The sequence below is a fragment of the Myotis yumanensis genome, unplaced genomic scaffold, assembly GCF_028538775.1.
Source record: "Myotis yumanensis isolate MYYU_CA2020_CCGP unplaced genomic scaffold, mMyoYum1.0.hap1 SCAF_5, whole genome shotgun sequence".
Classification (NCBI taxonomy): domain Eukaryota; kingdom Metazoa; phylum Chordata; class Mammalia; order Chiroptera; family Vespertilionidae; genus Myotis; species Myotis yumanensis.
In genome coordinates, this window is record NW_027223756.1 from 97341058 (window position 1) to 97368007 (window position 26950).

Below are 26950 nucleotides of genomic sequence, written 5' to 3' on the forward strand. Positions count from 1 at the left end.
AGAGGAAAGAAGTGTCTGGATTCTAGAGAGGATGGATACACGGAGAGGGTGCTTGACCGCAGCTGAAGGCTTTGTACAGGGATGCAGCCAACCTGTGGGGACCTGTTAGGGATGGAGCCAGGAGAATGGATTTCTCTGATCACACTCTCTTCTCACCCTTCAGTCCCCTTCAGGGGCCTCCTATCTGCTAAACGCAACCAGAAGCCCGAGGTCTAGGAAATCTGTTGATATATTGACACTGCCCCAGGTGTGCGCTGATAAATATTTAACAACTCTGAGTGTGTGTGAGTGTGTGTGTGTGTGTGTATGTGTGTGTGTGTGTGTGTGTGTGTAGGGAGCGGCTATAGGGTTAAGCTTCGGACTGACCTGTTGACAAAGCCAGAAACATGTCCCAGCTTAGAGGGCACAGCCCTCTTAGCATAATTAAGCTTGACTTTATGATGCTCCCTAGATCCTATCTGGGTAGCTAATGGGCTGTGGGAGGTGCAGCAAGTGCTGCCAAAACAAGTGAAACTCACAAGAACAATGTAACTATGGTGACCACTACCTTGTTTACCTCTGGCTATAAAATAAAGGCTCAGCTTGCTGTCTGGGTCTCTCTCTGTGGCTTTAGCCAGGCAAAGGAGGTCCACCTAGACCCAGCTTATTCTCTTTGTCTGTCTTTTCTAAATCCTTTGCCACCCTGCCCCCTCAGGCTCACCAAACCCTTGGCTAAGCTGGCCCGACACGTGTGTGCGCACACGCACAGTTGCACACTCAAGCACATGCACGCTTACTTGTAATGTTTGTCAATTTCCACAGCATAAATATTCCTACTATGTTCACCAAACATGGAAGTCGGGAAGAGATGCACATCATCAGCTCTGTGGGGTCCAGCACACCAGTGTAGGAGACCAGACCTTATGGGCCAGCCTCCAGGCCACGGAGCAAGGTGGGGAAGGACAGAGAGAGGATCTGGAAGAGCAAACAAAAGATGTCCAATGCTGGTGTTGCTGCCTACACTGCAGCTGTTGGTATTAGGTCAAGGGTTCTGACATCTGGAACAAGGATATTAGTGCTTCTATATTTTCACCATCAACATAACTGCCATTTACAAAGCTAATAAAGGATGGTTATGCCCAGTGGACGTAGCTCAGTGGGTAAGCTTACTGAAGTTCTATGGCCTAAACTGTTCATGGGTGTGAAGTTATTTAAATACTTTGGGAGGGAGTACAAAATCTTACTACTTTTTAAAGGAACTGCTCAACACCTTGGACCTATGAACCAGGAAGTCAAGGTTGGATTCCTGGTCAGGACACATGCCCAGGTGCGGGTTCAATCCCCAGTAGGGGGTGTGCAGGAGGCAGCTGATCAATGATTCTCTCTCATCATTGATGTTTCTATCTCTATCTCCATCTCCCTTCACCTATGAAATCAATTTAAAAAATTGATTAAAGGTGTTGTAACTTATTTTCTTCATCTCATCAATTTCCTTTCTATTCTTCTGCCTTTTAGCCAGATCCACTGACAACTCAATCCTTCCTCATTTTTGTTAAAATCTTGTTTTTCAGTCCGTTTTCTAGCATTTTCTTCTGTTTCATGCATAAAATAGTGCTCAAGAGTCCCCTCTTCCACCCAGCTGGTGTGGCTCAGTAGTTGAGCATCAACTGTGAACCAGGAGGTCACGGTTCCATTCCCAGTCAAGGACACATGCCTGGGTTGTGAGCTCAATCCCCAGTAGGGGGCATGCAGGAGGCATCATTTACTGATGGCATGAAATTACTGTAAATTAAAAATTCTGTGTTCTCTTCCACTCTTTTGCCTTTCCACCTCATTTGTGCATGTGGCTGGGTGGGTTGGACTTAGCCAGCTTTCTCCTTTTGTCCCATGTATGTATGGGATGGGTCCAATAGTTGGATTCAGAGGAAGAGGAGAAAGGTCCTCATCTACATGTTCCTCCCCAACACTGGTTCCAATAGGAAAAACTTTACTGCTGCCAGGACTGATTTCTAACACTAACTTTTAACAACAGGTAGTGAATTACTTACAATCCCAATGACCAGCAGCTTGAGTCTTATCCTAGATTGCCCTCAACCTCCCCCACATCATCAAACCAGTCATTAAGTTCTACTATCCTATCTAATAAAGTGAGAATATGCTAATTGACCATCATGCTGTCACAAAGATGGCGGCGCCCACAGCCAATAAGGAGGGAATATGCTAATTGACTTCCATGCCCTCAAAGATGGTGGCCCCCAGTCTTCTCAGCCCCCCAGCTGTGCGAGCTGGCCCTAGGCGCAGGCAAACCTCAGATGGCAGCTGCCTAGCTGCTCAGGGCTGGCCCTAGGTGCAGGCAAGCCTCAGATGGTGGCTGCCTAGCCAATGCCCAAGGCGCAGGCAAGCCTTGGTTGGTGGCTGCCCAGCTGCCCAGCTGCCCAGGGCTGCCCAAGGCTCAGGTAACCAGGGCCGGCCAAGGCTTGCGCTGCCGGCAGTGGCAGCAGCAGAGGTGTGATGGGGGCATCGCCTCCCACCCCTGAGGGCTCCCAAACTGTGAAAGGGACAGGCTGGGCTGAGGGACCCCCCTCCAGTGCATGAATTTTCATGCACCGGGCCTCTAGTTTTATAATAAAATAGTCATTATACTCCTTGCCTTCCCCCCACCCCCCTTAATGTCCTATTCAGGCATTTATCATTAGATATCAAAATGTATATAAACTATTTTAATAGAGCCCAGCTGGCATGGCTTAGTGATTAAGCGTTGACCTATGAACCAGGAGATCATGGTTCAGTTCCCAGTCAATGCACATGCCCAGGTTGTGGGTTCAATCCCTTGTGTGGGGCATGCAGGAAGCAGCCAATCAATGATTCCATTTTATCATTGATGTTTCTATATCTCTCTCCCTCTCCCTTCCTCTCTGAAATAAATAAAAGAAATATTTTTTTAAAAAAAGAATGTAAATTCTTCTTCTCTCTCTTACTGGGTTCCTTGACTGTTGAACATTCCCACTATTTTATTAAATAAACAAACAAACTACTTTAATAGAATTCTCCTTCGCTACTTCTAGGCTTCACTCTCAACTCCTTCTAACTCATTCTCTGCAACACTGCCAGAGGAACCTGTCTAGAGGACAGATTTCATCAAGTTGTTTCTCTGCTAAGGCCTTTATCCCCTCATCATGAAGCCCAAACTCATTGGGCTTGCCCAGAAGGCCCACTATGATCAGGCTACTCCCCTTCTCATTCCCCGGGTTCCAGTCACACTTGCATAATGATATTCTATGCCCTCATGAGTTTGCATATACTGTTTCCTCCACCTAGAAAGCTCCCCACATTCACCTCATTCTTCTTAGTCCTATTTCCCCAGCACTGGTTATTCCTGCCCTAAAAATCTTCATTGTCCTTTATACATATCTAAGACACATAGAACACTATATGGAAACTAAATCAATGCCAGAGTCACCTTCTAGACCAAGCATGTCAAATTTGTGGCCTGTGAGTCGCATGTGGCCCACAACAAATATTTTTGTGGCCCAGCCAATATAACAGTATGTAAGAAATGTTTTAATAAAAATTTCATAACTTAATTTTTACAGTATCCTGTTATACATAATTATTAATGAATTACAACATTAGCTAATAACTGATTACTATAATCGTGTTGCATTTATTTTCCTTACATGCCTTACGTTCAGGTGAACCATTTTTCTCCACTAATACTAGCTGCGAATATTTTAGCAGCCAATTGCCAAGTCATAAGTCTTGGACTGGCTTGTTTTGTATGCACAAGAAATATTTTGCTTTCAGAGAACAAGAAAAATAGGTTTATTTGTGTTACACTTATTAATTTGTACAATTAATCACTGTCTGGTAAGTTAATGTTCAAGAAAAAATATTAATTTTTATTAAAACATTCTATTATTTTATGTTAACGATTACTCATTTATTTCAGCCCTTTGTATTCAGCATGTCTCTATAGAAATAAACCTATGTTTCTACGAAAATTGAAGCTTTTGTTTTTTTACGGCCCACATAAACTTAAACCTTGTTTATTTGGCCTGTGTTAGCCTTTGAGTTTGACATGCTTGTTCTAGACTGTCAACACCTCATGATCAGGAAGATGTGAATGACATATTAATCATTACATCACCACACCTGTCACATAGTACATGGCACAAAGCAGATACTGGACAAACACGTGTGATAGCTACTCTACAGGATCTCTAAGAAGAAAATGTGATAACAGTGTGAAATGCATAACATACATACAAAGAGTACCCAAAGTTTAGTTTCCTTCTTGTCACTTTTTCCTCCTTACCTCTTGCCTACTCTCCTCCCTATCACTTGCTTTTTCTCCTTTTGGTTCTCATTCCGCCTCCGCGCCCCCGCCTCTGAGGCCTTTGGGAAACAACCACAGGAGGAAATAAATCCAACTTCCTTGCACTCAACATCACCAGTTTTTAATTGCTCTAACTCCCAACCCATGACTCAGCTAATGCTCACCTGATTCTTGCTCCGCCTTAATAAATAGTTGCCCTGACTATCCTGCTGGACTGCCACAAGGAGCAGAGGTATGAACTTGCTGAACTTTCTACTCCATCTCTAAATAATCAAAACTTGGAGGGATTGGAAAATGGCGGCAGAGTAAGTGGATCTTTCTCCAACTCCTGCCAGAAACTGACTGAAACGAAACTACATTAGGGGATATTCACCCTGAAATACTAGCTGAAGACTAGTTAAAGAGACTTTTAAATGAGGAAGGACAGAAACCACCTTGAGACTGTACCTGTACAATAGCTCGCATGACAAGGTCGAGGTTGGGCCTCACAGTTAACCAGCCTGAGAGGAGATCCCATCAATGAGCAGGACAACAACAATCAAAACTCAATTACAAAAAGATCCCAAATAACCCACAAAAGGGTCACTCCTAGACCATCCAGCTCAGGAGTTCAAGAAGATTGCACCGCAGGGTCCTACAGGATAATTAATATGAAAGGCCGCCCCACAAAGACTGGGAGTCATAGCAGGTATATCTAATACATAGAAACAAACACAAAGAGACAACTAAAATGGGGAGACAAAGAAATAACCTCTAAATGAGAGAAAATGAGGAATGTCCAGAAAAAGACTTAAGGAGATGATGGTAAGCAATTTATGAGACACAGAGTTAGAGTAATGGTTATAAGGATGCTCAAGGAACTTAGTAAGAACTACAAGTAACTTCATGGGAACTACAAGGAACTTAGTGGGAACTGCATCAGCCTCAAAAAGGAATGGAAACCATGAATAAGAACCCATCACAAATGAAAGTTACCATATCTGATATGAAGAATACACTGTAAGAAATTAAAAGCAGGTTTGATGAAGCAGAAGATTGAATCAGCGACTTGGAAGACAAGATAGGAAAAAAGGCATTCAATTAAAGCAGCCAAAAGAAAAAAACAACACTTAAAAATATGAGGAAAGTTTAAGGGAACTTATGGAAGAACATGAAACAAAACAACATCTACATCATAGAAGTACAGAGGAAGAAGAAAGTGAGCAAGGAATAGAGAACCTGTTTGAAGAACTAATGACATAAAATGTCCTAACCTGGTGAAAGAAAAAGTCATGCAAGTTCAGGAAACACTAGAGTCCCAGTCAAAATGAACCCAAAGAGACCCACATCAAGGCACATCATAATTAAAATTACAGAGGTTAAAGACTAAGAGAGGATCTTAAGGGCAGCAAAAGAGAGACAGTCAGTTACCTACAAAGGAGCTCCCATAAGGCTCTCAGCTGATTTCTAAAGAACAGAAGGGAATGACATGAATTATTCAAAGTAATGAAAAGCAAGGATCTGAAAAACAAGACTACTCTATCCAACAAGGCTATCATTCAAAATTGAAGATGAAATAAAGAACATTCCATACAAAAAAAAAAGCCTTAAGGAATTTATTACCACCAAATCAGCATTGCAAGAAATGTTAAAGGAAGTGCTTTAAGAAGAAGAAGAAATTGAGAGATGGGGGAACATAATTATAAAGAATAAAAATGGCAATAAGGCCCAGATGATGTGGCTCAGTGGTTGAGCATCCACCTATAAACCAGGTCATGGTTCAATTCCCAGTCAGGGCACATGCCAGGGTTGCAGGTTCAACTCCCAGTAAGAGGCAAGCAGGAGGTAGCTGATCAATGATTCTTATCATTGATGTTTCTATCTCTCTCTCTCCCTTCCTCTTTGAAATCAATAAAAATATTTTTTTAATTGCAATAAGTACCTGTCAGCAATAATCTTAAATATAAATGGATTAAATGCCCCAAACAAATGACATAAGGTAGCTTAATGGATAAGAAAACATGACCCATATATATGCTGTATACAAGAGACTCACCTCAGAACAAAAGACTCACATATGCTGAAAGTGAAGGGATGCAAAAAAAATTCCAAGCAAATATAAACAAATAACAACAAAAAAGCAGGAGTAGCAATACTTATATCTGACAAAATAAACTTTAAAACAAAGAAGTTCACTACATAATACCAAAAGGATCCTTCCATCAAGAGAATTTAACCCTAGTAAACATATATATACCCAATATAGGAACACCTAAATATATTTAAAAACTCCTGGAGTTGTTTATGGGAGATAGTGACTGCAATACAGTCAGAGTAGGGGACTTTAACACCTCACTGACATCACTGGATAGACCTTCCAGACAAAAAATCAACAAGGAAACAGTGACCTTAAGTAACACACTAGATCAGATAGATTTCATTGATATTTTCAGAACATTCCATCGCAAAGCTGCAGAATATACAGCCTTCTCAAGTGCACGTGGAACATTCTCAAAGATAGATCATATTTTAGGACACAAAACAAGTCTCTACAAGTTGAAGAAGATTGAAATCATTCAAGCATCTGCTCAGGTCACAATGACATGAAGCTAGAAATCAACTACAATTTTAAAAAACCTCAAAAACATTCAAACACATGAGGGCTAAAGAGCATGTTATTATCAATGAAATGGTTACCAATGAGATCAAGGAAGAAATTTTAAAAACTTCCTTAAAACAGCACTGGCAGGTATTGCTCAGTAGTTAGAGCATCAGCCTATGCACCAAATAGTCACAGGTTCAATTCCCAATCAAGGGCACATATCTGGGTTGCAGGTTTGATCCCTAGCCCCTGTTGGAGTGCATGCAGGAGGCAGCCAATAGATATGCCTCTCTCACATCTATGTCTGTGTGTGTGTGTGTGTGTGTGTGTGTGTGTGTGTGTGTGTCCCCTCTCTCCCTCTCTTCCATTCTCTCTAAAAATTAATTGAAAAAAAAATTCTTGGATGAGAATTAAGAAAAAGAAAAAAACACCTCCTTGAAAACAAATGAAAATGAACACAACAATGCAAAATCAATGGGACACAGCAAACACAGTCCTGAGAGGGAAGTTCATAGTATTACAGGTCTACCTCAAGAAACAAGAAAAAGCTCAAGTAAACTATCTAACCCTACAACTAAAAAAACTAGAAAGAGAACAACAAAAAGCTCAGAGTAAGTAGAAGGAAGGAAATAAAGATCAGAGTGGAAATAAATGACATAGAGAATAAAAAGAAATACAAAAGATCAATGAAACCAAGAGCTGGTACTTTGAAAAAATAAACAAGATTGATCAACCTTTAGCTAGACTCATCAAGAAACAAAGAGAGAGTACCCAAATAAATAAAATCAGAAGTGAATGAGGGAAAATAACTGATACCACAGAACTACAAAGAATTAATTTTAGAAAATACTAAGAACATCTATATGCCAAAAAACTGGACAATTTGGATGAAATGGGTAAATTCCTAGAAACATACAGTCTTCTAAAACTCAATCAGAAAGAATCAGAAAATCTGAAAAGGCTAATAACAACTAATGAAATTGAAGCAGTAATAAAATTTAAAAAAAATAAAAACTCCCAGCAAACAAAAGTCCTATACCGGATGGATTTACAGGCAAGTTTTACCAAACATATAAAGAAGAACTAACACCTATCCTCCTCAAAATATTCCAAAAAAAATCAAGAGGAGAGAAGACTTCCAAGCTCTTTTTATGAGGCCAGCATTATCCTAATTCCAAGGCCAGATAAAGACACAACAAAGAAAGAAAATTATAAGCCAATATCCCTGATGAGCATAGTTGCTAAAACCCTCAACAAAATATCAGCAAATCAGATCCAGCAATACATTTAAAAAATCATACACCATAACCAAGGGGGATTTATTCTGGGGATGCAGGGCTGGTGCAATATTCACAAATCAATAAATGTGATACATCACATAAACAAAATGAAAGGTAAAAAAAGTCACATGATCATATCAACAAATGCAGAAAAGGCATTTGACAAAATCCAGCACCCATTTTTGATAAAAACTCTCAACAAAGTGGGAATAGAGTGAACATATCTCAACATAATAAAGGCCATATGTGACAAACCTACAGCCAACATCATACTCAATGTGAAAAAACTAAAAGTGGCTGAAACCGGTTTGGCTCAGTGGATAGAGCGTCAGCCTGCGGACTGAAAGGTCCCAGGTTCGATTCCGGTCAAGGGCATGTACCTGGGTTGCAGGCACATCCCCAGTGGGAGATGTGCAGGAGGCAGCTGATCGATGATGTTTCTCTCTCATCGATGTTTCTAACTCTCTATCTCTCTCCCTTCCTCTCTGTAAAAAATCAATAAAATATATTTTAAAAAAAAACTAAAAGTGTTTTCCTTAAAAACAGCAACAAGACAGGGTTGTCCACTCTCACCACTCTTATTCAACACTAGAGGCCCGGTACACAAAAATTTGTGCACTTGGGGGGGTTCCCTCAGCCCGGCCTGTGCCCTCTCACAGTCTGGGACCCCTTGGGGGATGACCACCAGCTAGCTTAGGCCTGCTCCCCGGGGGATTGAGCCTAAGCTGGCAATCAGACATCCCTCTGGCAGCCTGGCAGCCCTCAGGGGATGTCCACTTGCCAGCAGGGAGCAGACCTAAGGTGCAGTTGGACATCCTTAGCGCTGCTGAGGAGGCAGGAGAGGCTCCCTCCACCACCGCTGTACTGGCAGCCATCAGCCTGGCTTGTGGCTGAGCAGAGCTCCCCCTGTGGGAGCGCACTGACCACCAGGGGGCAGCTCCTGCATTGAGCGTCTGCCCCCTGGTGGTCAGTGTGTCTCATAGTGACCAGTCATTCTCAGTCTTTCTGCTGTTAGGGTCAGTTTGCATATTACCCTTTTACTATATAGGATAGAGTCCTGGTGCATGGGTGGGGGCTGGCTGGTTTGCCCTGAAGGGTGTCCCGGATCAGGGTGGGGGTCCCGCTTGGGTGCCTGGCCAGCCTGGGTGAGGGGCTGATGGCTGTTTGCAGCTGGTCACACCCCCTTCAGGGTGGGGGTCCCCACTGGGGTGCCTGGCCAGCCTGGATGAGGGGCTGATGGCTGTTTTCAGGCTGGCCAGACCCCCTTTAGGGTGGGGGGTCCTACTGGGGTGCCTGGCCAGTGTGGGTGAGGGGCTGAGGGCCGTTTTCAGGCTGGCCTGTGACAGAAGCTCCCAGCCTCTCCTTTTTTTCTTTTTTTTTATTCTGGGATTTATTTACCTTCTATAATTGAAACTCTGTTGCTATCACTGGCGCTCCCAGCTCTGAGGCCGCGGCCGGCTGAAGGCAGGTATCTGGGGTTTGTTTAGCTTCTATAATTGAAACTTTGTTGCTTTTGGAGCTGTTGCTTTCGGAGCTTAGAGCAGGCCACGGCAGGCGGGGAACCTTGGCTTCCTCCTTCACTGGAGCAAGCAAGCCTCCTGCTCGCTTCAGCTGCATAGCTGCCGACCGCCATCTTTGTTGGCAGTTAATTTGCATATCTCGCTGATTAGCCAATGGGAAGCGTAGGGGAGGTATGGTTAATTACCCTTTTTGTTTTTTATTAGATAGGATAGTACTGGAAGTGCTAGCCATAGTGATCAGACAAGGAAAAAAAATAAAAGGCATCCAAATCAGAAAGCAGGAAGTAAAACTGTCATTGTTCACATTTGACATGATATTGTACATAGTAAACCCTAAAGACTCCACCCAAAAACTACTACGTTTAATAAGTGAATTCAGCAAAGTAGCAGGGTACAAAATTAATATCCAGAAATCAATGGCATTTTTATACACCAATAATGAACTCTAAGAAAGAGAAACTGGAAAAAAAATCACATTTAACATTGCAACAACAAAAAAAGATAAAATACCTAGGAATAAAGTTAACCAAGGAGGTAAAAGACCAGTACTCAGAAACTATAGAATGTTAAGAAAAAGAGATAGAAGAAGACATAAAAAGTGGAAGTATGTACCGTATTCATGGATTGGAAGAATTAGCATCATTAAAATGCCCATGCTACCCAAAGCAAGCTATAGATTCAACACAATCCCTATTGAAATACCAATGGCATATTTAATAGATCTAGAATAAATATGCCAAAAATTTATATGGAACCAAAAAAGACCCCAAATAGTCACAGCAACCTTGAGAAAGAAGAACAAAGTTGGGGGGATCACAATACTGGGTATCAAACTATACTACAAAGCCATTATAATGAAAACAACCTCATACTGGCACAAGAACAGGCATATAAATCAATAGAACAGAAGAGAGAACCCAGAAATGGACCCACACCATTATGGTCAGTTAATATTTAACAAAAGAGGCAAGAACATACAATGGAGTAAAGACAGTCTCTTCAATAAATAGTGTTAGGGAAATTGGACAGGTACATGCAAAAATATTAAACAAGTTCACCAGCTTATACCGTAGACAAGAATAAACTCAAAATGAATAAGACTTACATGTAAGTCACAAAGCCATAAAAATTCTAGGGAAAAAAAAACATAGGCAGTAAAATCTCAGACATCTCATGTAGCACAATTTTCACAGATATATTTCCTAGAGCAAGAGACACAAAGGAAGAAAAACAAACAAATGGGACTACATCAAACTAAAAAGCTTCTGCACAGCAAAAGAAACCATCCTCAAAATGAAAAGGGAACTGACTGTATGGGAGAACATTCCCTAATGATACATCTGGTAAGGGGTTAACTTCCAAAACACATATGAATACATTCAAGTCAACAAAAGGAAGACAAGTAATCCTATTAAAAATTGGCAAAAAACCCAAATACACACTACTACAAAGAGGACCTACAGATGGCAAAGAGACATGAAGAAATGCTCACTATCACTAATCATCAGAGAAATGCAAATTAAAATGACAATGAGGTATCACAACACACCTGCCAGAATGGCCACAATAAATCAACAAACAACAAGTGCTGGCCAGGATGTGGAAAAAAAGGAACCCTAGTACAATGATAAGTGGGAATGCAGACTGGTGCAGCCACTGTGAAAAACAGTATGGAGTTTCCTCAAAAAATTAAAAATGAAACTTCCATTTGATTCAGTGATCCCACTTCTAGGAATATATCCCAAGAACCTCAAAAGACCAATTAGAAAGAACATATGCACCCCTATGTTCATAGCAGCATTATTTACAACTAGAGGCCCAGTGCATGAATTTGTGCACGGGCAGGGTCCAGCCGGCCCACCCCAATCGGGGCAAATAGGGCAGGGCCAGCCAGGGGGAGAGGCCACGGGCAGTTTGCCAGTCGGCCTCGCCCCTGATTGGGGTGGGGGAGCTGATCGGGGTTGGGGCTGGCCGGGGGAGGGGCCGTAGGTGGTTGGCCAGCCGGCCCTGCCCCCTGGTCAAACTCCTGGTGGAGGGGACAATTTGCATATTAGCCTTTTATTGTATAGAATAGGTAAGGTCTGGAAACAGTCCAAGTGCCCATCAGCAGATGAGTGGATAAAAAAGCTGTGGTACATTTGTACCATGGAATACTATGCAGCTGTAAAACAGAGAGAACTCTTATCATCATCTGAAAAAGCATGGATGAGCCTGGAGAGTATTATGCAAAGTGAAATAAGCCAGTCAGAGAAAGACAAATATCACATGATCTCAGTTATATGTGAAATCTAATGATCACAGTAAACTGATGAATAAAATAGAACCAGAGCCATGGAAACATGGAACAGACTAAGGAATCTCAGAGGGAAGGGGGAGGGGAAGAGATTAACCAAAGAACTTATATGCATAATGCATAGCCCGTGGACACAGACAGTAGTGAGGTGAAGGCCTGGAGTGGGGCGGGAGCCAGGTGAAAGTGGACAAAAAGGGAGAAATAGGGGGCATCTGTAATACTCTCAACGATAAAAATAAATTTAAAAAGTAAACAGTTGCCCTTTTAGCTCATCTCATAAGTAAAGGTTGCTAGAAACAAACCGAATGTACTCATCAGGCTGTCCCTAGAAGGTTCTAATGAGAACCTCTGAGAGCTAAGCTTTTCACTTAACAAGCCTTGGGGGAAAGCATGTGTGGAATTCCTACAGCCAAACCTAATTCCATCCTCAATAAGGTTCTGCTCTCTGACTAACATGGTCATTAAAATCCAGATGCTACTTAATAATGTACAAATGGAACAGATAGGGAGTTTCAAATTATTCTAGTGATTCAGAAAAGAAAATGGGCCAGAAACAGAGACATCAACGATTTACAAATTTCAGCCAGATCTAAACGTATGCCAGGATGTCCTTGATACTCACGAAGGAACAACATAGCCCCATAGATTCTATCCTTACATAGAGACAAGGATGACACTGAAGGTTTCACAGTAAGATCAATGAGGTAGTAAAGATGGTTGCTCTTAGCATTGAACTAGGATAGCAGGGCACAGAAGAAATTAAGGAAACAGGAGGGGAAGGAAGAACCCTTCTCACTATCCTACCTGCTATTTTCTAAATTAGGAATAAAAATAATAACAGTTAAGCAATTCTCTAAGGAGTAAACTCCAATTCCCACTTTACATATTAGAAAACTGAGGCTCAGAGAGATTAAGCAACATATCCAAAATCACACATTGGTCACAGTCAAGTTTAATGTCAAAGGCAGACATCAGTCGCATCAAACTTCCAAACAGGTCTGTCGAACTCCAAAGCCTATGTCAATTAGGCTGTCTCACATAAAGCATACTAAGCATACATGAAATTAATCCACCAGGTTGAATGGGGTTTACCTAACTTATCGGTCATCATCTGGCAGAAAAATATTTTAGAACATCCAAAACCATTAGGCAGAGACTTCCAATTTCTGGTCCAGATGTAAGTTGTTTAAGCCATCATTCAGTCTAACAAGTGAAAAACTGGATGAGCTGAAAATCAGCAAGTCTTCTTAGATCCGTCAGAGAATTGAGGTCCCAGGGCAAATCTCTTTCCCTCAAATTGACGAGTTTGACAAACAGATCCAGCGAATCACAACTTTTCAGGGCAGAAACCTCTGCAGGCACCAGCTCTGGGGGAAGGAAAACTGAACTGTAACTGACAAATTGCTGGAGGCTCAGAGTGGACAAGTCTGAGAGTTAAAAACTCAAGGGGGGCTGAATCATGGGGGCCAGGGGGCACCCATGTTGGTGAGTTTTACCTCCTGGAGCTCTACCAGGTTCTCACTGTGAAGATCAGGAAAATCCGCTCCTGCGTTAGCAGGGAAAGGAGTGTTCCATTCTGTTTAACAAGGCCTGCATTCAGAAGAAACTATCTCATCAGACCCTTACCTGCTGGGGTTTTATCCGAGCCTAACAGACCTGGGGGCAGGGAAATCCCCAACTGCAGCCCCCTCTGCCCCACCTAAGGGGAGAGGCCCACTGAAGACTGAGACCTAACAGTAGGACTGTGAAACACGGCCCCGTGCACACCCACCACCACACTGCTAAAGCCTGCTTCCTGCAGTACATCATGTCCAGCTTTCAACCCCAAATCAGAAACGTGCTAAAGGGCAAACAACACAATTCTGAGAGACAGAGCAAGCATCAGAACCAGACCTAGATATGGCAGGGATGCTGGAAGGATGGTCCAGGCCTCTCTCCTGGCTAACACATGGCCGTCTTCTCCCTGTGTCTTCACAGATTCCTCAGAGGACACCAGACATATTGAATTAGGATGCATCCTATTGGCATAATTTTAACGTAATTGCCTCCTTGAAGACCCTATCTCCAAATTCAGTCACATTCTGAAGTCCCAGGAGTGAGGATTTCAACATACGAATTTCAGGGGAACACAATTCACCATGTAACAAGTATCAAGAGGAATAAGGAGGCATTACATCAGCAATTAACTCTCAAATGGTTCAGGAAAAACAAGTTCTTTGTACAATATTTCCAACTTTTCTGTAAACTTGCTTTTGTTTAAAACAAAGAAAACATGTACTTGAAGGTTGATCTTATATTCTTTCTATACTACTCTAAAAACAAGTGAAGGCAGGAGAGTGACTGTGTTTTGTAAAGATTCAAATAGAAAAGTGTTCATTTCATCCCTGACAGGATACACTGCCATTATTTTGACAATGCACTTCAGTGGAATACTTCATGCCTTGCAGATGGACACTGGACATGTGATACATGGTATAACAGATATGCTTTGATGCCTAGTGACACGATCGCATGGACTCCTCTGTTCAGGTCTCTGCTGGATTTCCTCACACAGTCAAGCTCAGGCATTTTGCAGGATCAATGCGTTTGTTTCTGAAGTAGCATCTTACATCATCTGATGGCTCCTTCGACAGGCTACCAGCTGTGTGAGCCTCCCACAGAACCACAAAGTGTATTAACTAGCAACAGAAGGAAAGGGAAGAGAAAGGAAAATGTAAAGAAGAGTTTAATTTCATTTTACTGATTTTGGCCAAATTATAACATCATGCCATATGGTGTATATGTGATGGTGTTGGATCTGGAAAAAGCAAGTGGAGCTAAAGGAAAACAGATGGGAGAGGATAAAAATGGGAGATTGGCACCTAAATAAAGGAATCAGGGAGAAATGAATGCTCACTGGGGGATGATACTGAGATAAGATGTAGAACCACCAATCCCTCATCAGGCCTTAGTCCACAGCCTCCTGTCCCTGATCCCCCGCATGCCACAGCCCTAGACAGAGGCCCTCTCCAGTGCTCACCTACCCACTGTGATTATGTGTTATACCCAACAATGTTCCTTGGTCCAAAACACGTTCCTTATAGACCCCTTGCTCAAGGTATAAAAGTCCACTAAAAGAGTAATGCCATCCACTAGATCACTGTGTTTCTAAAAGTGTTTTTTTTTTTTCTTTTAACGTATAGATATACACATATAGGAAGAGTACTGAGGTAAGACTATTTGTCAAGTCACCTTACTATGAATCAGTTTATGATATAACTTCTGCAGGACAGCTGCCTGCAATCAATCAGGTCTGAGAGAAAAAGGAAAGGTGAATCCCATCTCCGGAGAGCAGAGACTAGTTCAGGCATCCATTTTTTCTCATTCTCTCTTTTTCAGCAACTACGCTCTGCTCCGCCCCCTCCATACACCAAGGGTCAGGGAAAAGCACTGTTTCACCAGGATCCTCTGCGTTTTCCAAATCTTAACTTATTCTCTTTCTTCCATCTGGATTTCCCATCCTGCCCACAATCTCAATTCAGCCAAGATTGTATTTGTCCTTTAAGATTCAACTAAAGTGGCCCTGGCAGGGTGGCTCAATTGTTTGGCGTGTGATCCCTTACACCAAAAGGTTGCAGGTCCCATACCTGGTCAGGGCACATGCCTAGGTTGCAGGTTCGATGCCCAGAATGGGATGCAATCGGCCCATGTTTATCTCTCTCTTTCCCTTCCTCTCTCTCTAAAAATCAATAAAAACATGTCCTTGGGCCCTGACAGTGTGGCTCAGTGGTTGAGCGTCGACCCATGCACCAAGAAGTCACTGGTTTAATTCCCAGTCAGGACACATGCCTGGGTTGCAGGTTCAGTCCCCAGTAGGGGGTGTGAAAGAGGCAGCCAATTGATGTTTCTCATTGATGCTTCTATTTCTCTCTCCCTCTCCCTTCCTCTCTCTAAAAATCAATAAAAATATATATTTAAAATAACATGTCCTCAGGTGAGGATTAAAAATAAATAAATACATACATACATAGAAGAAAGATTCAACTAAAATGTCACTTATGCAATGAAGTCTTCTGTCATCCTCCCACCTACTTCCCTATCTCTTTTTTGCACCTGTCTTTTAACACTTTGTTCTGGCATTTATTTGAATATTTGCCAATGCTATTTCTATCTTGTAAACTACTTTAGTGTGTGCCTCATGTCTTGCTCCTCAGCCGGTCCACCTCCTGCTACACTGCCTGGAACATACAGTGTTTCATAAATGTTTGCTGAATTGAATAGACTCAGTTAATGAGACCTTTGATTTCCCAGGGTCTTATTTACACATTCTTTTTACACCACCAAGTAGGAAGGCATTAAATAAAAAATGCATGGGAACAAGTCCCTTCGTGCAGTAAAATACGTTCCAAAAACATTCATTAAAAGGCATTTCCCATTAAAAGGAAAGAAGAGAGCCCAGGGCAGTAACTCCATCCTCACATACCTCGTTAGTTAAAATGCATACAATTTTGTGCCATGGATTTGAAAGTTATGAACTTGAAAATCAGTTCCCCTTAGCTTTGTGAGCTCTGAATTGTGTTTCCTTCCCCATTTGCTTAACATCAATGACACCCAGAACAAAGCCAGGAAGGGCTCTGTGGGGGGTCCCATGATGTTATCAGTGGCTGCAAGGGAACCAACTGTAAGAGCCTGAACTGGGGCCTGGCCCGAGAAGAAAGTACATTTTAAAGGACTGAATTTATCACTCTTATTTGTTATTTGAACCTGGCTCTAAAAAGTTTGATTCTGTATTGAAGAGACTTCTTAAACAAGTGCACTAGAATTTACAAATCTCAACAAGTCCACTCCTCTGACGTCCTTATGCCCAGTCCATTGCCATTGCCATTTCTCACCATATATTTGGAATTTCTCCTTGGGATTACCTCTGATCTGAGTCATCCAAGACTTTCTTTTGAACCTGAAATGGCATCTTCAAGTTGAGTCACTCACCTCCTTTTACCAAACTTTTCTTCAAATGACTTGGAGCTGATTTTAGAAATGAAATCTGCTCTAAAACGACACAGAGTTATAATCACTGAGGTTATGTAAGAGAATGTGCCTCTGAAACTGACGTTTGCAGCAACAGTCACCTCTGGAACGAGCATCACGGGCGCCAAGCTGGTGCTGTAAGAGAGGACGTCATTCTGACATGCCAAACTCTGGCTCCTGCCCTTCATCTGTGGAATGGAAATGGTAGTCCATCTGTAAAACAACAATGATCTATGTGTTAACTGTCTTATGTGGTAATCATTTTGCAATATATACATTTATCAAATCATCACATTATACACCTTAAAGGTATACTCTGTTAAGTGTTAATTATATCTTCACGAAGCTGGAAAAAAATAAAGTGAGATTATAGAAAAAAATGATCTACAGGATTAAATAAGGAGAATATGGAAAAGAGCAGAGCATCATATTCATTCATTTACTCGCACAACTTGCTTTTATTAAGCACTGGCTCTAAGGAGTGGGCAGGGGGTGGAGAATACAGTTGTGTGGATTCAGTTCTTGTCTCTCAGCGAGTGCATGCTGGTTGGGGTGAGAGACACAGATCATTTCCATATTTTTTTAGTGCTTTCAAAGAAACATGCACAGAGGAGCCAGGGGAGCAAATGGGAAGGGAACTGACCCTGGATGTACCTGTTGTGTGTGTGGACAAGCACAGGATAAGCAGGTGGACTTTTGGAATAGGAAAAACCCACTATGTAACTATGCATACTGGCTTGCTTTAAGGCAAATCACTCTGCAACATCCTCATCCCAGGTTAAAACATCCCAGCACCCAGAAAGGCTATATGTAATTTATCTGGAGCGTAGCAGAGGACAACATGAGAGTCCATTCAAAGTGTGACATAACTAATAAAACATAAGTCACCATTCTATTTAATCTTGGACACTGTAAAACATCTCACGTTTTCACCATCATAGAAACAAAGAACAAAGGTAAAGAATGACTGCCTCGCTAAGTGAAATAAGCCAGTCAATGAAGGAAAAATACCACATGATCTCACTCATTTATGGATAATAAAGACCATTATAAACTGATGAGCAAAAATAGATACAGAGGCAGAGCAGCATCGAACAGACTGTCAACTACAGCGGGAAGGCTGGGGAGGGTTGGGGGGCAGGAGGGGAGGGTAAGAGATCAACCAAAGGACTTGTATGCATGCATATATGCATAACCAATGAACGTAAGACACTGGGGGTTAGGGGAGGCTGGGGGAATGTCAAGGGGAGAAAAAAAAGGAGACCTATGTAATACTCTTTGTAACACTTTAAGCAAAAATAAATAAATAAATAAAAATAAATAAAAGAGAAAAAAACAGTATAAAAGCTGGAGAACTAAAGAAAAAAAAAAAAAAAGAATGACTGCCTCCCACCAGGATCTGCCACTGCTGGGTTAGACTCCTTCCCCCTCCCCAGTCCAGCTGTTTTGATTTGTAACCTGGAACAGAAGGAGACAAGGGGCTGTGCTGTCTGAAAGTGAGGCCTGTCTCCACCCTCTAGTTGTGCTTCCTAACAAGGAACTGCCAGCAGCCCTCCCTGCCCTGCCGTGGTGCCTCCTCCTTCTACAGTAGTGCTCACTGTCCTGGACTCTAGTCCAGAATCAATCCCGCAACTCCCCTCGGCCCAAACTAGAAGCCTTCAGTCATTTCACCGTTAGTCTGGCACCCATCTGGTCCTTGTTCTCATGCCTGGACTCCGGACTTTCTCTCTCTCTAATCTAACCACCAACTCATAACACATTTAGCAGGTAACGTTCAGTGAGACCAGTATTGTATTGCCTTACAATCTTACAGATAAAAAATTCCAGGTTCGCCCTGACCGCTTTGGCTCAGTGGATAGAGCGTCGGCCTGCGGACTCAAGGGTCCCAGGTTCGATTCAGGGGCATGTACCTTTGTTGCAGGCACATCCCTGGTGGGGGGTGTGCAGGAGGCAGCTGATCAATGTTTCTCTCTCATCGATGTTTCTGGCTCTCTGTCCCTCTCCCTTCCTCTCTGTAAAAAATCAATAAAATATATTTTTTTAAAAAATTCCAGGTTCATAGGAAGTAAAAATATCATCCAAGATCCCACAGTTAGAAAGCTATGAAACAGGGGTTGGAACACAGACGTATGTCACTCCAAATACCCTGCTTTCTCCTCTCTTCCACCCGGCCAGTAACTCACCCCGTGACTCCTGACTTCATTGTCTCACCTGCCTGGTCCCTATGTGCCTCCTCTGTGAAAGGAAGAGACCCTATCAACATTTCTAGAGTGATTGTTTCGTGGTATGCTCATGTTCATAGTAAATAGTGTGGGCAAAGGTGGGGGAGTCCACAGCCAAGGACATTTGAGAAAATAGATTTAAACAAAGACCAGCTTATTTATCTCTTTCAGGACTTCTGAGAGCCTTTAACATAACGACATGTTTTAGGAACCATAGTCTTATTTCCCTTTCTTGACTAGGGAGCACCGCTTTCCTCGGAACCCCAGTGCTCCTTGGAACCACATTGGGAAACACTGTCCTGGATACTACACAAGAGGCGCCCAGTTCCTACATCCGGTGCCTGGACCCCAGAGCCTCTGAGTCGCTCTAATGCTGCACAGTTGTAAAGAACTCTCGGGAAGATGGCTCCATAATGCTTCTTCGTGGCCTACATTGAGGTACGAGAGGATCTGTTAAGCTAATGAATGGACTCATGAATTCCTTCGTTAGTACAAATGTAAACTATTCCATGTCCTCAGTGAGGGCCAGAGCAAAAGGGGAGCCACAGCTGCAAAGCTCTGTCTGCAAGGGCCCTTTCCCTTCCCACAGGCCCCAGGGGTTCCCGGCACTGTTTATTCTGCCAGTGATTTCTCCCCAAGCACTTAGACTTGGATTCATTTCCATAAACTTGAAGCTGCTATTTTGGGATTTGCTTTTGTTACTCTAAATTGATTTAGCTCACAGTGGACTACACTCTGCTGCATCTTTCTAAAAGGAGAGCTGCCCATTTATCTGGATTTGGCCCAAGTACAGTGTTTTCTGGATGGTGGGAGCTGGACTGGAAGGTTTATGCAGGTTCTTCAAAGCCTAGAGTCCATGATTCACTGATGAAAAATTAGGGAATCACAAAAGCTAATGAGAAAATTAGGGAATTGAAGAATCCTAGACTTTGAAAGAAGAAGAGGGAAGGGGAAGGGAGGGAGGGGGAGGAGGGGAAAGAAAACAACTCCACTTCTCTTCCCTCCCATAGCTTAATGCTTCCTATCCCCTCTGTATTTTTAAAAGGTAAAGTTTCTGACGTTGTTAAAGCCAGGGTGGCTGAGCAACAAGATGAGTATCCCTGTTTTCATGGTTAAGAAGCTACTCAAACGTGCCCCTGGTTTTCTACAAATGAATGAACAAGTCACAACAATTTTGTCTGTTTCCTCAACTATAAACTGGGATAGTCTCTCCAGCACTTTCTTCCATCCTAAATTGCCCCAAAGATGAATTTAATCCTATAAAATCACTTTGAACACTTTAGTGAAAGGAGCTACACAAACAAAAGACTTAATTATAGAGCTGCTGGTAAAACAGTTACTTCATTCTGACCACAGTGAACCCAGACAAGATATTTTATTAGATTTTGCTGCTCTGTTTAACCACCATATAATATATGACACTTCCTGTTTCCCACTGAAAGGACCTAGGGCTCCTTGGAGAAGGGGCTGATGGCAGATCTGGAACATCCTGTCACAACAAGGTGGCAGGAAAGTTAACAAAGACTGTGAGAGTCATTTCAAAAGGACCACAATTAACCCAAAATGGGACCATTGAAGATAAAAAGAACAAGGATTGAAAATATCAACATGCTTAAATTTATCAGCTTATAAAATATTTTTAAAATCTAATTCATGAACAACAAATTCATTTTTATAACTATCATGAGGTTTCACACATGTATACATTTGTCAAAACTCATTAAATTGCACACTCTAAATACATGCAGTTTATGTCACTTATTCCTCAATAAAGCTATATTAATCTAATTGGTTACTATTGAGTGATGCTAAAAACCAACTCATTATTTTAAAATCAAGCAAATAAAAGAAGAGAATCAAACATTTCTCTTTCCAATCCAAACTATACTTATCATTTCAAGCTATTGAAATATTTATGAATGAAAATGTATGATACCTGAGATTTGCATCAAAATACCATGGGAGGGTAAAAAAGGTAAAATAAGATTGGCCATGAGTTCATAGTTGGATAGTAGCCACATTGATGTTCATTATACTATTCTCCCACTTTTGTACATGTTTAATATATTCCATAATGAAAAGTGGTTTTAAAAACTAATAGTCTATATATCCTCTTGGCAAGTTAGCTAACTCTCCATCATACCCTTACCCAGTGAAGAAATGTGTGCAATAACATCAAATCCTTGGTGCTGTTCACGTCTATTAATATTTAGAAAATAATTTGAGAGCTTGGCCGGTGTGGCTCAGTGGTTGAGCATCAACCTGTGATCCAGGAGGTCCAGGTTCAATTCTGGGTCAGGGCACATGCCTGGGTTTCCAGCTCGATCCCCAGGGCGCAGTGTGCAGGAGGCAGCCAATCAATAATTTTTTCTCATCATTGATGTTTCTATCTCTCTCTCCCTCCCTCTCTCTTCCTCTCTGAAATCAATTTTTTTTAAAAAAACAGAGAGAGAGAGAAAGAGAGAGAGAGATCATTAAAAAATACTTTGAGGTTTCAAGATGAAAAATTCCACATGGTTGTAAGGTATTATTACCATATCAGAATTAAATAAATTACATAGAAAATTTGGAAATCCAAATCTGATCACCACCTAACTCAAGATTTAGGTTATGTGAAGAATGAGCTTCCTGAGAAATACCCATAAAGGACCAATGATCAAAGATTGATTCAAAAGTCAGTCATTCCCATATAAGACACCCTTTTAGGCAGAACAAATCTGAGGCAAAATTACTAAGAAAATTAAGTTCACCTTAGTGTCTCCCATCTTCCTATTCAACATACATCTTCTGCCTCTCCTATTCCCTCTTCTATGCTTCTAATTAGGCCATGCTAGACCTGAACACCCAAAATTACCATGCCAATCGAGACTTCATTTATTCATTCATTTTATTCTATAACATGTATTGAGTGTCTACTCTGTGCTGAGAATACAAATATGAATAAAGCTCATCCTGGAGGAGCTCAGGGCAGGAAAACATCTAATAAATCATTTCAGTGCAACCACATGAGGTGTGGACAAAGTGGAAGCAGAACAAAGGGAGGTACTGACTCTTTGTGGGAGGAGCTGGGAAAGTGTTACCAGAACAATGGCACTTAATCTGCCTTGTGAAGGACAAACAGGAGCTCACAAGAAGTCAAAGGAAACAGGCATTCAAGATGTATTAGACAGGGTTCTCCAGCGAAACAGAACCAGTAGGATATTATGGAGATACAGTGGGGCCTTGACTTATGAGTTTAATTCATTCCGTGATGGAGCTCGTAACTCAAATTACTCGTATGTCAAATCAAAAGTGAACGAGTGAGACACGTGATGCTGGGCTGATGTTGTGGCATTCACTGTGATGTTCGCTGTGCCAACTAGCGGTGGGGTATCTGAAGCTGGCTCGTAACCCGAATTTTAGCTCGCAACTCAAAGCAAAATATCGGCCGAGAGAGGGCTCTTATCTCGAAAAACTCGTTAGTCGGGAGACTCGTATGTCAAGGCCCCACTGTACATGGAAGAGGAGATTTATTATAGGAACTGGCTCACACGGTTGAGGAGGCCCAGAAGTCCCATGACCCACCCTCTATAATCTGGAGAACCAGAAAAGCTAGTGGTGTAATTCAGTCTGAGTCCAAAAGCCCAAGAACCAGGACAGGAGAAGTTGGAGGCCCCATCTCAAGAGAGCAAATTCATTCTTTCTTATGACTTTGTTCTATTCAGACCCTCAAAGAATTGGCTGATGCCTACCCACATTAGGGAGGGCGATCAATTTTACTCAGCTCACTAATTCAAATACTAATCTCTCTGGGAAAACCCTCACACCCTCACAGTCTAGACCAGAAAATAATATATTACCAGCTATCTGGACATCCCACAGTCCAGTCACATTGACACATAAAGTTAACCACCACACAAGACTGAGGGAGTGACACAATCAGAGGCATTACAGGCCTGGAGACATCTTGCTTGTGGGTAAAGAAGATAGTTTGAGCCTGGCTGGTGTGGCTCAGTGGATTGAACGTCATCCCATGGATCAAGAGGTCCCAGGTTCGATTCCCGGTCAGGGCACATGCCCAGGTAGCAGGACCGATTCCAGTAAGGGGTGCGCAGGAGGAGCAACCGATGAGTCTCTCTCATCGATGTGTCTCTCTCATCAGTGTTTCTATCTGTCCCTCTCCCTTCCTCTCTATCTAAAAATCAATTTTAAAAAACATATTTAAAGAAGATAGTTTGAAAACCTGGGTAGAGTCAGGTCTTGAAGAGCCCTGTACACTGTGATGGGACCTTGAACTTTATTCTTAGGAAAGAAATGCCTTGTTCAGATCTGTGTTAGGACTGAATGCTTACTTATCTTTTGGCCAAATGCGACCACAAATGGGCTTGTTCTATCTTATATAACCTTAGTTCCCAGGACAAATTTAGACCTTTGCAAGGGTCAGACTTAAAATTAGTATTTTCTTTTCTTTTTTTATTTTCAGACATAAGCTACAAACAATGCTTTGGAAATGAGCCTGAGGAAGAAAAAAAATAAAAGACTCTTTTGCCTAAAATAGGTCCAGGCTGGCAACGTGAGTTAATGTTAACCTTCATCCCCACTTCAGAACTCTGGCTATCCCTCCTCGTAACTGTCCCTGGACAGAAACTTAGAGGTCAGAGTCATGTTCAGGCATAGTATTAAGATTCCTGCACAAAGGAAAGGAGAAAAATGTAGGCCCCAAGTCTCTTGACAGGAAGGTGAAGGGAGTTGCTTTAAAAGAGGAGGGACCTGCATCCTCATTGTGGGAGGTGAGTCGGGGGAAGAAGATCATTGGTGCCGCACAGAGCAGAATTTCCCCAAGCAGCTTCCTTCCTTCCTCATGGGAACTTGGTCTAAGTCAGTGACAAAGGGGACTGGATGTCAGAAAGATCAGGACTACCTACCACTGGGAGTTTGCAGAGTCATCAACTCTGAGAAAGCTCAGGGGCCGCACTGCTCACTGCCAGCAGGGAGGAAGTCCCAGTTGGAAAGGCCCCCTTTGCTTGGATGGAGAAAACTCCAACGCTCAGTGAGTAGGTTTTCAGGGGCCAAATAATAGCGGTGATTTGGGACAAGGCAAGGACTTGTAAAGGGCCTAGGGACCCCAGCCTTCTAGCTGGACCTTTGAGAGTCACCGTGGATTTGGAGGACATAATTATCCAGCATGCCAGTGGATGAGAAGCAGCTTCTAGGGGCCAGGTTGTGAGTCTATGGAGAGCTGATAAAGTCCCAGCAAAAACAGTGGGGAGTTCCAACCTGTGGATAGGATTTCCTGCCTCTGCATCACAGACTCCTGATGGGAGTCCTTTTGGATGTTCCCAATGCTGGACCCCGGCTGGAGTGTAGATCACATTAACGCCAGCTCAGAGCTTGTTGGATTGTTGACATTTTTCATTCCTCTAATAATGCCACATTGCTTAAACTCACTCTTTCTCCACCAGACCCTTCTGCCTTTGGTTTCATCTCACTGTCCAACCTTATTTGAAACTGCTTTAGAGAGAGATGATGTGATCCTGGGTATACCATACATGTGGCAAGTTTTGTTTTACCTAAAATAATCTATTTGGTTCTTTGACATAACTTGATTCTTATTTTCTTTCTTTTTCACACTCCTTATCATAGACATTTTGAGAATGTGTGACCTTATTAATTTATTAGCAATTACTAGCCATGGATAATTCATTCTTTTTTTTTTTCTGTTGTTCCATCATCGACAGCCTGTTATCTACTACCACTATAGCTTAGTGTTTGTTGGTGAAAACAACATTGGGCATGTGACTGGTTTGGATATTTGCATTGGTTGAATCTATTTGTGGTCCAATTGTCTTAAACATCAATTAGTGATACACAGCAGGCATGATAATCACTCATAAATTAGTCATGATACACAAGGCTTACATCTTACATCTCATAGTGTCTTTAAAAGTTCTGCTGTAAGTATACTGGCATGTTATACCTATCTGTGTTTTTTTATTTTTAATGAAATAAAGTCAAAATGTTGTGTGGTTTTTAAGTTGGATGGGAATTGAACAAGTACCTTATGCATACAAGCAACTGTTTTTTTCCTATATTGGTCTATGTTAGAAATACATATGGCTCCAGGATTTGGAATTCCATCTTTAAGTTGCTTTAGTACACAACAACCTTGGAAAAGTGTTACTGAAGTAGTGCTTTAAGGTGTCTGAGAGAAAAGGGACACACTTCTCTCTGAGTACAACACACAATGTGTATGTGAGAGTGGGACATGGAGTTGAGATAATTATCCAAAATATAAGTTTTGACTAAGAGCACAAGGCAGTAGTTATCTCTTGATCAATGACAAGTTGCCCCAAAATTTAATGATGTAACTCAATATGTTGAACTGTGTATTGCCTCTCATTTTCTGTGAGGCAAAACTCAGGGCACCTTAGATGCCTTTCTGGCTCCCGGCTTATTGCTTTCTCATGAGGTTACAGTCAAGATGACAGCTATGGCTGCAATCATTGGAGACTTGACTGGGACTAGAGGATCTGATTTCATGGTTGGCAAGTTGGTGCTGGTTGTTGGCAGATGTAGTTCATTGCCACATGGACTTCTCCAGAGGACTGCTTGTGTCCTGACAGGGTGGTGGCTGGTTTCCCCAGAGGGCATGATTCAAGAAAGAACCAGATGGAAGTCACAATGTCTTATTCTCACCCAGCCTCAGAAATCACACACCATCAGTTCCATAATATCCTCTTGATTGCACAGGCCAACTCTATTCAGTGTGGAAGTGGACCGCACAGGACTTTGACTACCAGGAGGCAAGAGTGATTGGGAGCCTTCTTAAAGTCTTGCTACCCTAATAACCTAGATAAATATCAACCCCTCAATATTTCCAAGTCTACCTTGCTAGAGTTTCCTTGTCCTTCACAATATAATTGAAAATCAGCTCAAAACCCATCCCACATATGATGTAGAACCTAATGTCTTCCCAAAGCCCAGAACCTGTGTTGGACAGGCAGATGCTCAGCCCCAGTGTCCTTCAAGGAAGGATCTGTTGTCCCAGCTTCTGAGAATGCTTGAGTGGACAACCTCCAGCAGTCATCTCTTCCAGGGTGCACACAAGGCTACACCTTCTGAGGTGGCCCATGTCCAATGACTGATGGAGGACCCAGTCATTTCAGCCCAACTAGGAACAACTCTAATAGGCCATTTCAGCTCCAGACTTCTCCTCAGGGCCCCCTGAGGCTGTAGGGCACAGCTGAGCCTCCCCCTGTGTTAATTTTGTTTCTTCCCATAGCTTTGACACAGTGAGCCCTGCTTAACAGACATCCTGAACACTAACCTCTTTCTCAGTACTTGCTTCCTAGAAAACCCAAGCTGCACCTCCCTCACTCACCCCTCTTTTTCCTACAGTTCTTCCAGAACTTTCTCACTCCTCATAACAAAATTTTCTGTTCATTTCTTTGGCATAGCTAATTATCTGACTTTGAGTCACACCTGACCGTGGCCACAAAGGCCTTGAGTTCCATTTTTTCACAATCAAGTTGCCCCATCAAGGTCTTTGTTAAATAGACTGCTGTCTCCCCTAGGAATTCTAAGCTCAAATATTAAACAATGATTTATTTTCCTCTTCACTCAAGGAGGAGTTGTGTGAAATAAGAGAATGCTTCCACCTGGCGTCCAGGCCCCACCCTGCCTCTGCATCAGCCTGTGTCCAGCCTTGTCCCCCTGGCAGCCGGTCTCTGCTTTCTCAGCCAGTCAGGTCACT